This window comes from Helianthus annuus, chromosome 8 (assembly GCF_002127325.2).
Source record: "Helianthus annuus cultivar XRQ/B chromosome 8, HanXRQr2.0-SUNRISE, whole genome shotgun sequence".
NCBI lineage: Eukaryota > Viridiplantae > Streptophyta > Magnoliopsida > Asterales > Asteraceae > Helianthus > Helianthus annuus.
In genome coordinates, this window is record NC_035440.2 from 149,607,740 (window position 1) to 149,625,167 (window position 17,428).

General features: G+C 40.2%; 1 long non-coding RNA gene across 7 annotated transcripts; it reads left to right on the top strand.

The window, feature by feature from the left end:
- The first annotated feature begins 363 nt into the window (after positions 1 to 363).
- On the top strand, positions 364 to 14,249 carry LOC110911905. 7 transcript variants are annotated; one of them, XR_002577448.2, is made up of 9 exons: positions 364 to 695; positions 819 to 1,069; positions 11,484 to 11,672; positions 11,927 to 12,000; positions 12,092 to 12,268; positions 12,359 to 12,481; positions 12,547 to 12,766; positions 12,958 to 13,108; positions 13,990 to 14,249. It is a non-coding gene; the product is annotated as an uncharacterized LOC110911905 (long non-coding RNA). The 7 variants fall into 7 exon arrangements; XR_002577449.2 differs by having other exon boundaries at positions 12,958 to 13,097; XR_004865434.1 differs by lacking the exon at positions 12,958 to 13,108 and having other exon boundaries at positions 366 to 695; positions 819 to 877; positions 988 to 1,069.
- Positions 14,250 to 17,428: the final 3,179 nt, after the last annotated feature.

Genomic DNA, 17,428 nt, shown 5'->3' on the forward strand with positions numbered 1-17,428 from the left:
TTTTTTTTTTGCTTCGAAAAGTAGCGATTTTTATATAATTTTTTTTTTTGTGATTTTTAGCTCTTTTTAGGCATTTTTTGTTGTGTTCACATTGGTTCTCGCGGTTCTCGCAATAAGAGGTGGTTCTCGCATGATCTTCTCCCTATATCTATACTACTTTAATAAGCATATAGGAAGGGCAAGAATGGTCATTTGCCATTGTACAAGCATTTCAAACACATTGTACAAGCATCTTAAGCATAAATGTGTTGAAAGTCCTTTAACACCTTTTCAACACACGAAGGCGGGAACATTTTGTTCTTTTGAATTTTGAAATTGGATTATGGCTTCATACTTTTGTTCTTCTGAATTTTGAAAATCACATCCTATCCTGCTCTCATTTCTCTCTCTCTCTCTCCTCCGAGTTCTCTTTCATCTTGTTCAAGGAAAAATCCTAAACTCACAAAATGGTGTCATAGTAGAATGGAAATTGGAGGCTGGATCTGGAACAAATATGGGTTTGCAAAGAGAGAGCGAGCAAATGTTAGAAAGAGGGAGAAAATCGGTGGCATTTGGCTCTGGTTTTGAATTTTGAAACTGGATTTTGGCTCCACAAAACCTGGACACGGCTTTTCTTTACATCGCCCATTCTCTCTCTACAGCAACAACCGTTTTTCATCTCCAGTCGTTCTTCACCAGCCATCCACCGCTAACAGGTATGAAAATATTCCTTTATATTGAACTCTTGAGTCCCAAATTAGTCATTCTTGTTCTGTTCTGGTTTAGATCTACAATTTTCACTTTGACGGTATCATTACTCTTGTTCAATGTTGGTTCAGATCTAGGGTTTTCTCATTCGAAATGGTTCTTAGATCTAGATACTTACGGGCGATTCACCGTACGGTTCTGAATCCCTAACCTTGGTTTGCTCATCTTTGTTATTGTTTATGGATATGGTGGTGGTTCTTGCGTCTCAACAAATGATGTTCTTCCCCTATGGTCATCAAGGACTTTATTCCACTGGTTGGTGAGGATTTGAAGAAATTGTTGTTAGTCACTTTCATCTCTACGAATTAGCTACTGGAGACTTGTAAGTGTCTCTCTATTATCGTGTTAATATTCGAGTTTCAAGATTGTAAGACTGTGACAACTCGAACTTTAGACTCGCTTTGTGTAACGCTATGTGCATATGTGAACTAGACTATATGGTTGGATTTAATAAATGTTTTGTTATTGTGTGTTATGTGAGCTTGGTGAAACATGTGTTGTGTTATATTGTATGTATGTATGTACCGAACCGCACAAGAAACGCACAACACACACACACACCTACATTGGATCGCACAAAGCCGTTGGGCTTTACACCTTGTACACGGACCAATATGGCAGCCCATGTAAGGGCCGGCCCACCCCCTCTAACCGTGTAAACACTTAGGGACTTGATCCTTTTCTCATTTGTTACAATTCACAACACAAGAACACACAAAAGAAACCCTAGCTCTCTCTCTCTCCCTCTCTCTTGCTCGAACCCGACGGCACAAGGCACAAGAAGATCATTCTTTTTCTCCTTGTTCGATTATAACCGGTTAGTGATTACTGAATTATATTGGTTGATTTGTTTTGGTTGCCATGATGTTATGGGATAACTAGGATTCTTGTTGTGAATAATTGAATGATTCTTGATGTGATAACAATCATAAGATTCGGATTTGCATGTTGTTAATTTGGTTGTAAGTGTTGATAATCGGCTGAAATGGTTAGGTTGCAAGGGTTTAATCCGATTGTATGTTTATGAATATATATAGTGTTCAAGCTTGCTCATGTTTTAGGGTTCATATGGATTGATGTTAAAAGTCTTATTTGATCGATACCATGCTAAACGATTTGTTGGAATTGTGTTGATTGGGTTAGATAAATTTGGAAATAGTTAATTGATTGTAACTGTTAGCATGAATTATGGAATTTTGTTAACTGATCGCACAAGGTGGTCCAAACGTACAAGACTACTGGATCGGACAAGCTATCCTACTTGGGCCGAGTGAACCGGGTAGTTTGGGCTGGTTAGGATCGCACAACCCAGCCCAGTCGTACAACAGGTCCCAGTCGCACAATGCTAGCAGATTGCCTGATCGCACAACACCTAGTGGATCACACAAGCTAGTGTGGATCGCACAAGGTGTTGGGCCACACACTAGCTACATGTTTTATTTAACTGATGGGCCGGACAGACGCACAAGCCCAAGACATCTCGCACAACCCAACCTGATCGTACAAGATCATTCGGGTCGCACAAGAGTTTACACGATGTTATGTTGGGCCGAGACCTTTATACTTGACTTTCTATTTGGGCCGTTTATGTTGAACTGATTGGTTATATGTTGGACCGATTACTTTGGGCTAATGAGTTAACTTCATATGTTATTTGTTTAACCGATTGGGCCTCAAGCCCAATCCCAAATCGCACAACCCCAACGGACTCGCACAAGTCACTCATGCACATTGGGCCGGATAGTTTGGGCCTACTTGTTTAAACTGTACGGGTTGAATGTATTATTTATCTGTCAAACGTTGCCATGATCTATACGTGCTGTAACGTGTTAACTTATGTGATTCTTACGTGCATTACCTTATAATGACCGTGATAGGACGTGGTTGACCTTTTACTAGCTTATCTATACTCTTTGTGTATCTGCCGAGCAAACCAAGGTGAGTTCACACAGCCAAGGCATGGGATTCCCGGGTTGGGAATTGGGTTGGATATGATGAAATGGAATGATTACTCGTACTTACGCATATACCAGACTATAGACCATCGTCCTCAGGTTAGTCAGGACACGTTGCGTAAAGCCTACGTAACCCAGTATGTTTGCCATATGTCTCCCGGGTCGGGAGGACACGTTACGTAAAGCCTACGTAACCCAATACCATCCACTGGCTTCCAGGACGGAAGGCCACGCTGCGTAAAGCCTACGTAGCCCCCACGCGTACCACTGTCCTCGGGGAAGGGCACGTCACGTAAAGCCTACGTGACCCTGTACGTTTTCCTGTTCTCGGTACAGAAGAACACATGGTCGGAAGTTAGTCTAGTAAGTACCGTTAATGAGAAGCCCTCATTAGCCAGGATAAACATGGGAAGCCCCCACTAGTTAACTCACGCCCTATGATTATGAACTTACTTTCTGTGAACTCGCTCAACTAGTTTGTTGATTATTTGCTGCATGCCTTGCAGGGCCTTAGGTATACTGGGAGCTTGCACCAGAGGAGAGGCAGGTCGTTGTGGACAAGAACTCGTGAATGCTTATTAAACACTTTTACATTCACACATTGATACTTATGTTTTGGGTTTTACATTTAATGCTTCCGCTACATATACAACGTTTGGTTTTGGAACATCAATCGTATCTTTGATTATTATTAAATGCTATGTTTGATATGATTGGTGGCTTGATCCTGGTCAGTCACGCCTCCAAGCGGTGGTACTCCGCGGGTGGATTTTGGGGGTGTGACAGATTGGTATCAGAGCCATTGGTTATAGAGAACTTGGTTTTAATATGGGAAAACGTTTTTATTAAAACCGGACTATAACCAGAACGGTGCTCTCAACGATCCACAACGACGCTTCGCTCCACGTGCAAGACTCGACATTCTAGGTAATAAGGTTATGTTTATTGCCTGTTTGCTAGAACTGTTTAGAACTTTGCTCGCATTACGTTTAGATACACATGATACTATAGCATGAGAAACTCTACGTGCTTACACTTTTCTGTCATCGCCCTACTCGCGAACCATTCTTACGTATGCTACTTGTTACTATGAAGATCATGTCTGGAAGAATCAACATGACACAAGCCCAGTTAGAGGCTCTCGTTCAAGCTCAAGTTGCTGCGGCAGTTGCAGCAGCTCAAGCAGGTAGTATATCCTGCAGTATAGGCACACACTAGGATCTTTAGATCCTACATTAACTCTCATATTTAACTTCGTCCTATTCGTACACAATAGGTCAACACGCGCAGCAGCCTGTCTGCACATTCAAGAACTTCATGGACTGTCGTCCAAACTCTTTCAGCGGCACAGAGGGGGCAGTGGGACTCCTCCATTGGTTTGAAAAGTTAGAATCGGTTTTCGAAATGTGCGAGTGCCCTGAGGCTCGCAAGGTCAAGTTTGCCACCGGTACTTTGGAAGGAATAGCACTGACTTGGTGGAACGCCCAAGTTCAAATCTTAGGGTTGGCAGCTGCTAACGCCACCCCATGGAACGATTTCAAGGAACTCATCAAGCGTGAGTATTGCACGCGTGAAGATATTCACAAGCTGGAAGACGAGCTGTATAACCTGAAAATGGTTGGATCAGAGATTGAAGCATATACTAAACGGTCGAATGAGCTGGCCGTTCTGTGTCCAACTATGGTGGACCCTCCATACAAGCGCATTGAGTTGTACCTCAAGGGATTAGCGCCAGAAATTCAGAGCCACGTGACGTCGGCTAACCTCGAAAACATCCAGGAAATTCAGCGCCTTGCTCACCGTATCACCGATCAGGCAGTGGACCAGAATAAACTGCCCAAGCGTGTTAATGCTACTGCTAACGTCACCACCTCAGTTACTCCTGCTACATCTGGTGACAGTAAAAGAAAATGGGATGGAGATTCTAGCAAAAGTTCAGTATCCGTTCAGCCACAAGCTCAGCAACAGAAGATTGACCACTATCAGAGTCCTAGTCAGCAATCCTCTGGCAGTCACAGACAGAGGAGATATCAGGGAAGTCAACCTAGGTGCCACAACTGCAACAGGCATCACCACGGCCCGTGTAACAAGGGTCGCTGTCAAAGGTGTCTTAAGATGGGTCACGAGGCTAAAGACTGTAGGAGCCCTCGTCCTGCAAATCAGAATCAGCAGCCGCAGCAACCAGCTCCACAGAACCAGAATCAGCAGCAGCAGCCACAGCGTGGAAATCGAGGATGTTTCCAGTGTGGGGCTGAAGGTCATTTCAAACGAGATTGCCCTCAGCTGAACCAGAATCGCAACAACAACAATCAGGGCAACGGGAATAACAACAATGGGGGAAACAACAACAATAATTGCAACGAGGCAAGAGGTCGAGCTTTCGTTTTGGGAAGAGGCGATGCAGTGAACGATCCCAACGTTGTTATGGGTAAGTTTCTCCTCGACAATATTTACGTTACTGTTTTATTTGATTCGGGTGCGGATACAAGCTATATGTCTGTGAAAATGTGTCAACTGCTAAAACGTGCACCAACACTTTTACCCACCAAACATGTAGTAGAGTTAGCTAACGGTAAAAGTCTAGAAGCCACGCACGTAGTTCAGGGTTGTAATCTTATCCTAGCTGGACAAGCCTTCTCTATTGACCTCATTCCCATAGTTTTGGGTAGCTTCGACGTTGTGATTGGGATGGATTGGTTATCCCAACACCAGGCAGAAATCTTATGCAGCGAGAAGATTATTCGTATTCCTCGTTCGGGTCAGGAACCTCTAGAAGTTCAAGGCGACAAGAGTGGTGCTGTGGTTGGCATCATCTCTTTCTTGAAGGCTCAGAAATGCTTACGAAAGGGGCACACAGCCATCTTGGCTCTTGTTTCAGATGCATCAGCAAAGGAAAAGAAATTGGAGGATATTCCAATTGTACGTGATTACCCTCAGGTGTTTCCTGAAGACTTACCTGGCTTACCGCCTCATCGTCAGGTTGAATTTCAAATCGAGCTCGCTCCAGGAGCAGCACCCATAGCTCGCGCACCATACCGCTTAGCTCCATCAGAATTGGAGGAACTGTCAAAGCAGCTACAAGAGCTCTTGGAAAAGGGCTTTATTCGTCCAAGCTCTTCGCCTTGGGGAGCTCCAGTACTTTTCGTGAAAAAGAAAGACGGTACATTCAGGATGTGCATCGACTACCGTGAACTCAACAAGGTGACGGTGAAGAACCGTTATCCTCTTCCACGCATAGATGACTTATTCGACCAGTTGCAAGGGTCGTGTTACTATTCGAAGATAGATTTGAGGTCGGGGTACCATCAGTTGAGAGTCCGGGATGAGGACGTCTCCAAGACAGCCTTCAGAACTCGTTACGGACACTACGAGTTTCTCGTTATGCCGTTCGGGTTAACGAACGCGCCTGCTGTATTTATGGATCTTATGAACAGGGTGTGCAAACCCTATCTTGACAAGTTCGTCATAGTATTCATCGACGACATTCTGATTTACTCCAAGAGTCAGGAGGAACACGAGCAGCATCTTCGCCTGATATTGGAACTCCTTCGGAAGGAACAGTTGTACGCCAAGCTTTCTAAATGCGACTTCTGGCTTCGTGAAGTCCACTTCTTAGGCCACGTAGTGAACAAGGATGGGATCCATGTCGATCCATCCAAGGTAGATTCGATCAGAAACTGGCCCGCACCGCGTACACCGACAGAGATACGCCAATTCTTGGGTCTGGCAGGTTACTACAGACGGTTTATCAAGGATTTCTTGAAGATTGCTCAGCCGCTTACGTTACTGACACAGAAGGGTGTTACCTATTGCTGGGGAGAGCCCCAGGAGACTGCTTTTCAGCACCTAAAGGATAGACTTTGCAGTGCACCTATCCTCTCTTTGCCAGAGGGCACAGATGACTTCGTAGTTTATTGTGATGCATCCATTCGGGGACTTGGATGTGTGTTAATGCAGCGCGACAAGGTTATCGCTTACGCCTCTCGTCAACTCAAGGTTCACGAACGCAACTACACGACGCACGATTTAGAGCTGGGAGCTGTTGTTTTCGCGCTTAAGATATGGCGACACTACCTGTACGGTACCAGGTGCACGATTTACACCGATCACAGGAGTCTCGAGCATATCCTTAAGCAGAAGGATTTAAACATGCGTCAACGACGATGGGTCGAGTTACTTAATGACTACGAATGCGCCATCAAGTATCATCCAGGCAAAGCCAATGTTGTGGCTGACGCCCTTAGTCGAAAAGACACTTTACCACGGCGCGTGCGAGCGCTACAGCTTACGATTCAGTCTAGCCTTCCTGCACAGATACGAGCTGCTCAGATAGAAGCATTGAAGCCCGAAAACGTCAAGGCTGAAGCCTTACGCGGCTCACGACAGCAAATGGAACAGAAGGCAGACGGCGGTTACTATGTAACGGGCCGGATTTGGGTCCCTCTCTATGGCGGTTTACGCGAACTTGTAATGGATGAAGCACACAAGTCTCGCTATTCGGTACATCCAGGGTCGGATAAAATGTACCACGACATCAGTACTACTTATTGGTGGCCTAGTATGAAGGCCCACATCGCTATGTACGTTGGAAAGTGCTTGACCTGTGCGAGAGTCAAGGTCGAGTATCAGAAACCAGCTGGCCTACTTCAGCAGCCTAAGATACCTCAATGGAAATGGGAAGAAATTTCCATGGATTTCGTTACAGGCCTACCTAGATCCCAGCGTGGGAACGATACGATATGGGTCATAGTTGATCGACTCACCAAGTCTGCACATTTCCTGCCAATTAAGGAAACGGACAAGTTCTCCACACTCGCAGACGTCTATCTTAAGGAGGTTGTTTCAAGGCACGGGGTGCCCACATCTATCATTTCGGATCGCGATGCACGATTCACGTCAGAACTTTGGCAAGCAATGAATAAATCTTTCGGCTCAAGGTTAGACATGAGCACAGCATACCACCCTCAGACGGATGGGCAGTCTGAGCGTACGATCCAAACACTAGAAGACATGCTTCGGGCATGCGTTATCGATTTCGGCAACGGCTGGGAAAAGCATCTCCCTTTGGTGGAGTTCTCGTATAATAATAGTTATCACACCAGCATTCAAGCCGCTCCATTCGAGGCATTGTACGGGCGTAAATGCCGGTCACCTCTCTGTTGGGCAGAGGTGGGAGATAGTCAGATCACGGGTCCAGAAATTGTTGTGGACGCCACAGAAAAGATTGCACAGATACGACAACGCATGGCGGCAGCACGCGACCGTCAGAAAGCCTACGCGGATAAGCGTAGAAAGCCATTGGAATTTGAGGTCGGGGACCGGGTTTTATTGAAAGTCTCACCCTGGAAGGGTGTGGTTCGTTTTGGCAAACGGGGCAAACTGAATCCGCGATACGTCGGACCATTCGAAATTATAGAAAAGATTGGCAAGGTAGCATACAAGTTGAACCTACCAGCTGAACTCGGGGCAGTTCACAATGTCTTTCATGTATCGAACCTAAAGAAGTGCCTATCTGATGAAAACCTCATCATTCCTTTTAAGGAACTCACTATCGACGAGCGGTTGCAGTTCGTTGAAGAACCAGTAGAAATCACGGACCGGGATGTGAAGGTCCTCAAACACAAGAGAATCCCTCTTGTTCGAGTTCGTTGGAACTCCAAACGTGGCCCAGAGTACACCTGGGAACGCGAAGACAGGATGACAGAAAAGTACCCCCAGTTATTCGAAACCAATGCTACCACTACTGAGGCTGAAGCTACTACTTCGGAATTTCGGGACGAAATTCCAGATCAACGGGGGGAGGATGTGACACCCCAGGAAAATCAGTGAACAGTACAGTTTACCTAGCTTCCTCAGTGAGTGCATACCAAATTTCGGGACGAAATTTCCAATTAGTTGGGGATAATGTGACAACTCGAACTTTAGACTCGCTTTGTGTAACGCTATGTGCATATGTGAACTAGACTATATGGTTGGATTTAATAAATGTTTTGTTATTGTGTGTTATGTGAGCTTGGTGAAACATGTGTTGTGTTATATTGTATGTATGTATGTACCGAACCGCACAAGAAACGCACAACACACACACACACCTACATTGGATCGCACAAAGCCGTTGGGCTTTACACCTTGTACACGGACCAATATGGCAGCCCATGTAAGGGCCGGCCCACCCCCTCTAACCGTGTAAACACTTAGGGACTTGATCCTTTTCTCATTTGTTACAATTCACAACACAAGAACACACAAAAGAAACCCTAGCTCTCTCTCTCTCCCTCTCTCTTGCTCGAACCCGACGGCACAAGGCACAAGAAGATCATTCTTTTTCTCCTTGTTCGATTATAACCGGTTAGTGATTACTGAATTATATTGGTTGATTTGTTTTGGTTGCCATGATGTTATGGGATAACTAGGATTCTTGTTGTGAATAATTGAATGATTCTTGATGTGATAACAATCATAAGATTCGGATTTGCATGTTGTTAATTTGGTTGTAAGTGTTGATAATCGGCTGAAATGGTTAGGTTGCAAGGGTTTAATCCGATTGTATGTTTATGAATATATATAGTGTTCAAGCTTGCTCATGTTTTAGGGTTCATATGGATTGATGTTAAAAGTCTTATTTGATCGATACCATGCTAAACGATTTGTTGGAATTGTGTTGATTGGGTTAGATAAATTTGGAAATAGTTAATTGATTGTAACTGTTAGCATGAATTATGGAATTTTGTTAACTGATCGCACAAGGTGGTCCAAACGTACAAGACTACTGGATCGGACAAGCTATCCTACTTGGGCCGAGTGAACCGGGTAGTTTGGGCTGGTTAGGATCGCACAACCCAGCCCAGTCGTACAACAGGTCCCAGTCGCACAATGCTAGCAGATTGCCTGATCGCACAACACCTAGTGGATCACACAAGCTAGTGTGGATCGCACAAGGTGTTGGGCCACACACTAGTTACATGTTTTATTTAACTGATGGGCCGGACAGACGCACAAGCCCAAGACATCTCGCACAACCCAACCTGATCGTACAAGATCATTCGGGTCGCACAAGAGTTTACACGATGTTATGTTGGGCCGAGACCTTTATACTTGACTTTCTATTTGGGCCGTTTATGTTGAACTGATTGGTTATATGTTGGACCGATTACTTTGGGCTAATGAGTTAACTTCATATGTTATTTGTTTAACCGATTGGGCCTCAAGCCCAATCCCAAATCGCACAACCCCAACGGACTCGCACAAGTCACTCATGCACATTGGGCCGGATAGTTTGGGCCTACTTGTTTAAACTGTACGGGTTGAATGTATTATTTATCTGTCAAACGTTGCCATGATCTATACGTGCTGTAACGTGTTAACTTATGTGATTCTTACGTGCATTACCTAATAATGACCGTGATAGGACGTGGTTGACCTTTTACTAGCTTATCTATACTCTTTGTGTATCTGCCGAGCAAACCAAGGTGAGTTCACACAGCCAAGGCATGGGATTCCCGGGTTGGGAATTGGGTTGGATATGATGAAATGGAATGATTACTCGTACTTACGCATATACCAGACTATAGACCATCGTCCTCAGGTTAGTCAGGACACGTTGCGTAAAGCCTACGTAACCCAGTATGTTTGCCATATGTCTCCCGGGTCGGGAGGACACGTTACGTAAAGCCTACGTAACCCAATACCATCCACTGGCTTCCAGGACGGAAGGCCACGCTGCGTAAAGCCTACGTAGCCCCCACGCGTACCACTGTCCTCGGGGAAGGGCACGTCACGTAAAGCCTACGTGACCCTGTACGTTTTCCTGTTCTCGGTACAGAAGAACACATGGTCGGAAGTTAGTCTAGTAAGTACCGTTAATGAGAAGCCCTCATTAGCCAGGATAAACATGGGAAGCCCCCACTAGTTAACTCACGCCCTATGATTATGAACTTACTTTCTGTGAACTCGCTCAACTAGTTTGTTGATTATTTGCTGCATGCCTTGCAGGGCCTTAGGTATACTGGGAGCTTGCACCAGAGGAGAGGCGGGTCGTTGTGGACAAGAACTCGTGAATGCTTATTAAACACTTTTACATTCACACATTGATACTTATGTTTTGGGTTTTACATTTAATGCTTCCGCTACATATACAACGTTTGGTTTTGGAACATCAATCGTATCTTTGATTATTATTAAATGCTATGTTTGATATGATTGGTGGCTTGATCCTGGTCAGTCACGCCTCCAAGCGGTGGTACTCCGCGGGTGGATTTTGGGGGTGTGACAAAGACAATCTTAGGGTAGGCATTCTTGTGGCATTAACTGCAATAGACCACCATTTGTTGTTAGGGGGCTACAATAGAACAAACAAATTGTGTATGAACTTCCTACTGAACATCCGTTAGCTGAAAGCAGCCCATTACATGAACTTCTCGAGCACACCCCTTCTCAAGTCTGTTCTCATAAATGGGTCAATTTGATTTGTTAAACATGTCAAATGATTCTTCCAAAAAACATAGCTGAAAAGGGAACATGTCATATAGGTTGAAAGTGTCTGAGAGTCTATTTCTGGTCCATACAACCTTTAATTTGGTTTTCAAAGATTTAGACTATTATTGAAGATAGTTAAAGGAACAGATTGAATAAAGCTCCTATTTTGTTTTATTCAACAATTTAGACTTTTGTTGGATTCCAACAACAAGAAAAGGTATAAACTATAAATTGTATTATAGCATGATTGGAATTATTTATTACAGATGTGATTCATTTGATTAATATTGTATTTTGGATCTGTAGGATTCTGAGCCTAAATGTCCATCTATTGGTTGATTAATTTGAGGCAAATGGAAGGAGAGTTTGCACTGAATATCGAAGTGTTTTGGTTGAATGGAATTCCTTCACATCTCCGGTTAAAGATCGTCTTTTGGGTATTAATAATCTTAAATCAAATCTGCTGTCACCAGCTTTGCAGTCCGCATTTTCTAGGTAATAAACGATATATTAATTTATAACGAAATGCCAGTTTTGACTTGTTTGCTTAGAGATGAAAATCCCGAACGGGTCAAACTGTATTTTTCTGAAGGAAACGGGCCGAAGATTGCTCAAATTGTATTTTTTTATTTGTAAATCCTTAATGACTCGTTTTAAATAAAAGTTTAGTCTATTATTGAGATACTGTTATTTTTTAATAATATTTGACGCCAATGGATAATTGAGAGGCATTTTACGCTTATTTGCAGTCTAACGAGGCCAAATCCAACTGGCAGGGGAGAAACCTGTGCAGAGACGTCTGCTAATTTGTTTTTTTAGCCAGGTAGCAAACCCTTTAATCGTACACAAAGCTATTGCTACTTTGCAATTAATCATTAATGCTGATGTTTTTTTTTCTGTTTTTTTATGACCAGATTGTGAAGCTAGCTGCTCTTAGAATTAATGGAATGGTTGAAAGACTACGGCTGTCGCAAGAAATAAGAGAGAGGGTATATTGTCTTTTTCAGTAGATTCTGAGCCAGCGAACCGCGTTGTTTTTCAACCGTCATATCGACCAGATTATCTTATGTTGTTTCTACAGAGTTGCAAAGGTTTGCTCTTACACATAACACATATGACAGCTCAGTTCTAATGTTCGGTTGTTAATAATTATTAATTGATATCATGGTCATAAACTGCAGATTTCCCAACTAAGCTTAACTTTCAAAGAGATCATCTACAACTATAGAAAACAACCTCATTGTAAACCTCAAGTTTTCGGTGCTGTGTTTGTTGATGACAGGGCATCTTCTCGGTCCAATGGGGTAATACGACCTGTCTTAATATCTCTTTTCCGGTTCTTAGATGTTTTTAACTTTTTATTGTTTAGGTATATAAAGGAAGTCTTCCGAACGGGCAGCTGATTGCAATCAAAAGAGCTCAAGAAGGATCTTCACAGGGTGGGCTCGAGTTTAAAAATGAGATCGAACTTCTTTCAAGAGTTCATGACAAGAATGTGGTGGGCCTCATCGGATTTTGTTTCGATAAGGGTGAACAAATGCTGGTTTATGAGTATATCGTGAATGGGACACTCAAGGATAGTCTTTCCGGTACTCATATTTGAACTCCTTTCTTATAGTCATGTTTGAGTAATTGGCATCTTAAATGACTTTTTATGTGACAAAAAGTTAGATTAGTCGGCATCTCAAGGATAGTCCCACACATTGACATTATGATGATTTTATATCGTTGATAGTTTGAAATTTTAGAAATTTTATTTGATTTTATTTTTGTCTGCAAGAGTTTATTCAACAAGATTAACAAGAAGACAATTATGTCCTAGACCACGATGAGTAGCGTGAGACTTCATAAGACTTGAAAAATAATACCAGCAGCGCTACTTGACTTGAGTAGCGGGAGACTTAACAATAATTATACATTGTGGGTATCGGGTAATCAGTTTTGATTGCAATTCCTGACCTTGCTACTCGTACATTAATTACAGAGTTTGTTCTATGTGTTTGTGTGTGCTACAGTACATTGTTTTATTGTTCTTTGGTATCATAGTTTCATCTTTGAACATAAATACATCCTTCAATTTCAGTGATGATCCTTAGGCATTTGTTCATGTTGATGCTTTCTCTATATGTTAGGGTTATGTATAGGAAATTTCTCTTCTTACTTTTAGGATAGACTTTTATGCATCTAAAGTTCCGAACTTGAATTTTTTATATAAGTGGACTATATTGTGACAACGATCTGAATGCCTTGGTAGCGTAGCGCATTAGCTAACATGAAAAAATGTCAATTACTATTTGTAAGCTTTAAAAAAAATGCCATGATATAATATGCTATTCTTTTTGTAATATACTTTATATGCAGGTCATAGGTTGGTGAATGTGGTATTCTGAGTATCTTATTCTTGAGAGAAGTTGGTGAATAATTCGTGCATCTGAACCATCGGAATAGTCATGATGATGGATGTTTGTTTAGATTGCAATCCTTTTTAAGCTTGTTTGTTTTTCTTGTTTTTTTTATAGTTTGGTGATTTACTTTCTATGATATTTCTCTTATTTTGCATTTGGTATAAATTCTAGATGTGAATGATTCTTGACTAGGTATGTAGCTGGTTTTGGTTTTTTCTCGACTCTTGTATTATAACTAATGTACCATAATACTTTGTGATTTCTTCATTTAAGAACAGTTTTTATATAATTTCAGGATTAATATATGATTTTAGTACACAAAGGAAAACATGATATATCGTAGCCAGTTAAATTCAGTTTCTTAATGCTCAATCTTATTAACATATCGTTTTACTGGTTTGTACTAGGTTGTTTTTCCAAGCTTTGGGGAGCGTTATTTGTCAACGGTGCTATTTGATTCTGTGAGGAATGAAGTAGAAAACTTACCAGTCGAGTGAGTCATTGATCACAAGGCGGAGTTGTAAGACCGCGTGTTATTTGGCTGGGAAAGAACATCTTTCTTTTTATTTTAAAGAAATTGTACTTACTTGATTATCAACTGAACCAATTGTTGTTGAACAGTTTATAAGTATTTGATTATTGGCCAAGAAATGGTTTCTAACTAAAACGTATGAACAAATACAAGGCCATGATGGTGGTTCATTGGCAAAGGCAAAACCTTTAAACACCTCGGAAGAGTGAAGTTTTGGGTTCAAGTCACATGAATTAAAGAAATTTGTCGTTAAAAAAAAAAGAAACCATGACCTATGAACATAGTTTGTTTTTCTTTTCTAATTTAACTAATAGAGCTTATCTATGAGGATGAATTGCTATGTTAAATCTATGATTTTCTTAGATAACAACATATACCTTATTTCTTTTAGTAAACTTATTAGACTTTATATTATTTGATATCGTGGTATATATTTTAATGTGATTATATTCATTGCAAATAAAAATAAAAAAGGTACGACATTCCCCCTTTATCAAATCCATCCTTTACAACATACTAACTTATTCATTTTTCTCTCACATTCAAATCCATCCTTTAAATTACTATATGTTTACGACTTATATACTATATTATATGTGTGTTTGGATTTTCATTTTTAAATTAATATGTTTAGGACATATATTTTTCTTATTCGTATATTTGGTATTATTTAATTGAGAACATTAATGTTCATGACATAGATAGACAACATCGATAAAACAAATAAGAAAACTAACAGACGTACAATACAATATAATCTTGAGATCACTGATAAACTAACAGAAAATGAGGGAAAACACTCAATCATTCCAGTAATATTTACGTGGCATCTCAATCATGTCAAGTAGTATTAACTAGATTTTATTTACGTGGGATTTCAAAAAAAAAAAAAAAAAAAAAAAAAAAAAAAAAAAAAAAAAAAACTTGTTCAGATAATATAGATACCGGTAACGATATTGTTCGGTTAAAGTCAGTCTGGTTCGTCATGTTAGCGAGGGAAAACACTAAAAGGCAAATATGAAAAAGAATAAAAGTAGATGAACTAAACATGCATAATAACAAAATTAAAGTAGAGAGGCTAAACATGTATATTGAAAAAAGTTAAAGTTTAGTGGTTGTATAGTAAATATAGTAAAAAACAGAGGGTGTAATTAGAGAATCAACTAAAAGACAAAACTCTTGGCTACTTTAGTTGAGCGTTGTGTTTTAGCAATTTATAATAATTTATACTGATTAAAAGATTCAATGGGTCTAATGAAACCCGATTCCTTGTACTGTTTCGAATGTATGAATTTTTTTAATTATTTAATTATTATCTATAAAGCTCATGACGCACAAATGCTACGAATAAAAAAAAGCCAATAGAAATAGTAAGCAATATATCACAAGAGGATTGATAAACTACCATAACCGGAAATTTAGATTTTAGTTATGACCCATCTGAACTGAACCTTCTCATGCACACCCTTAGAATTACTAAAAAGTGTTGTGTTTTCCGTTGCATCGTGAATTGGTTTTGGTTATTGCTCAAAACCGAACCACCCTGTACATAGCCCTAAACTCACCAACCTAAGTGATATGTTTCCCGCCGCATCGCGCGGGTAAACGACTAGTATATATATATATATAGTTTAATAGTTTTTATCATAAGTTAAAAATAATTATTATTATACAAATATATATTTAAAATATCAAATAAAAATATATAAATATTAGGCTCGTTTAGGCTTGCGAGTTGATTTGGGTTCGATAAATGAAGCTCAGACTCGTTTACTAAACAAACTTAATTTTAGGCTCGGACTTTGCCTAAGCTCGTATAAGCTCGACTCATTTTGAGCCTTTTACGACTAGCTCGTGAGTAGTTTGGCTCGTTTATACCCCTACTAACTGATAATCAATGACTCAAATTCGCCCTAGTTTATCAAACTTAACTTGAATTGGTTATTATAAATGTGTGTATATATATATATACTAGGTTATAACCCGGAAATTTTCCGGGTAGGAAAATTTAATTTATAACAAATAAAAGTATAAAAATAACACTTTTAACATCTAAAGTATTATCTTTCCATTTTCTTCACCATAAATTTTTAATTCGGTTTCTTAAACTTTTTCTTGTTGTAAAGAGCCATAAAAACATACAAAAGCAAATTAATCATGTATATTTTTTTAGTATAACAGATTATTTTTTTAAAAATTTATATACACGTATAGACAATACCTCACTGTCACTCTACCCTCTAAATCAAACTATTTTGACCCGACTCATACCTATTCCCAACCTTGCCCCACCTTACCCCACCCACATCAGCTACAACAAAAAAAATCAACCAAAAAAATACATGTTTGGATTCTTATATTATGATACAATGACACCTACATCAGCTACAACAAAAAAGAAAACAAACTAACACTAATATATAAACATGGAAAAATGTAAACCATAAATCCAACCCAGATGGCTCAGTTCGTTAAAAAAATAATCCGTGAAACATTAATATAAATTACTCAATGGAAAATACATGAGAATCTGTTGGTGGAGGTAAGATAGTTGGTGGCTATATAAATTAACAATCTAAATTCTATATAATCCCTTCCGTCTATAATATGAAGTATATAAATTAAATAATGTATTCAACACGTGAACACCTATGCAACCATCAACTAATTAAATGAGCAGTTAACCCACAATGACATTAAAGTTATAGTTTTCAATCATTTTTTTTCTTATGTAGACATTTAATTTAAGATCTATCTAACATTGTGATTCGCTCAGTTCTCGATCATAATCTGCAGAAGAACAAACAATATCAACATTCAAAAACAAAAATGATTCAATTAATCCAACAAATCATTTTACATTAATCACCTGTGACTTCAATTTCCAATCGATTAAGCTCGAGTTTCAACGAATCCAAACCGTGGAACAACTTTATAAGATTGTTCGTGTCTAAACTTGGCCTCACCGTAGACCCCCTACAACTTGTAGTACCCGAACCCCTACCTCCTCCACTTCCTCGGTCCTTGTAAGATCCCGAAAATGTCAACGGGGTCGTATACTACAATAGAAACACAAATTAAGATAGAAAACACAAAACAATTTATGTCGAGGGCAAAAGCTATTTATATGAATAATTTTCTTATGAGTGACAATTGGGACCTATGGAAATTTCAAGCAGTTTGGAATCATTTACTTATACACTAACACTAACATTAATGAAAGGGGCAAGTTGTAGTCCTATCACAAAACCGCACTATCAAATGAAGAAAAGTAACAACATCATTTGACTTCTCTCACAAAAAAACGCAAACAT